Genomic DNA, 1057 nt, shown 5'->3' with positions numbered 1-1057 from the left:
CTTTCCCTATCTTAATGTTTTATGGGTTACATATTTATCTGTGGTGACAGCCTCATCAGTCACTTCAAATTACATTTGGAGTTGCTAAAAGTTATCCTAAGCACCTACCTGAGGATTGTAAATCTCAGCTGTGACCATAAGTTGGATATTTGCAATATAATAAAGTCAGGTTATAATCAGCAATACAAGCTATAAATCCCCCCCTAGACATCTCATAATTCAAACCACTGAGGATTTGATTAACTGCGCTGGGGATTAGAAACTAGATTTAAGGTGGCCAAAGGGTAAATTCAAGGACTTCAAACACCTTTACAAATAAAGAAATATATAGTGTTCATGGCTTGAATTTGCTGGCAAATATCCCATTAGACACAAAACCTTTTCTAACACAGCTTAAGGCAGTTCTGATGGCCCCGTGTGGTCTCAAGCAGGGGGATGCAGCATCTCACCTTACAGATCACCCGTTGAAATCCAGTTTGGCTCAGGGAGGCTGGGGACTGCTCCGTGCTGTGATCTAGGGGAAGAAAAAAATGGGATTTTAGTCCCAAATCGCCGCTCTCGTCCTGCAAGTGTAAGAGCTACCCTGACCCTGTGGGCACCTTCCTGGGACAGCAAGGGGGCAGGAGCTGCTGCTGCCCCATAGCTCAGGGACAGCAGGATGCTGAGCCATGGGGGAATCCAGTGTGTGGGGGGATGTGGCCCTGCTTTTAGGCAGCACCACTGTCTGATCTCAGGAGCTGGGACCCCAGTTCACTCTCCTGTCTCTGCCTGCAGTGTCACTTCCCTCAGGTTCTGCTTGGTGACACTTCAGCAATGTTTTTCAGGGTGTCACAGGCCACCAGCACAGGTTGAGAGCACCCGGGAGGACGACCCTACCCACCAACCTGGACTGCAGTGCCAGCATCTCCCCGCTGTCCTGACAGTCCCTGAAAGGCGGCAGCTCCTCAACTGCCGTCTGGGCAGATGAAGGAAGGTCCTGGCCCCACCGCGGTTCACACTGGCTCTCCCCCTTTTCAGGGTACGGGTCACCCAGTGTGGGGGCCATTCCCCGACCCCT

General features: G+C 50.7%; 1 protein-coding gene across 2 annotated transcripts in view; it reads right to left on the bottom strand.

The window, feature by feature from the left end:
- Window positions 1-491, bottom strand: part of NTMT1 (N-terminal Xaa-Pro-Lys N-methyltransferase 1) — a 2433-nt gene extending 1942 nt beyond the window's left edge. The window contains exon 1 of one of the 2 annotated variants that reach the window (XM_010180004.1): window positions 450-491. The gene's annotated coding sequence lies outside the window, so the exon portion shown is untranslated. Of the gene's footprint in view, window positions 1-307; window positions 320-449 lie in introns of those variants that run through there. The other variant, XM_010180003.1, reaches the window with a different exon arrangement.
- Window positions 492-1057: the final 566 nt, after the last annotated feature.

Source organism: Mesitornis unicolor, unplaced genomic scaffold, assembly GCF_000695765.1.
Source record: "Mesitornis unicolor isolate BGI_N332 unplaced genomic scaffold, ASM69576v1 scaffold16432, whole genome shotgun sequence".
NCBI lineage: Eukaryota > Metazoa > Chordata > Aves > Mesitornithiformes > Mesitornithidae > Mesitornis > Mesitornis unicolor.
The sequence above is the reverse complement of the archived record's forward strand: the minus strand, read 5'-3'. Positions and strand labels throughout refer to the sequence as shown.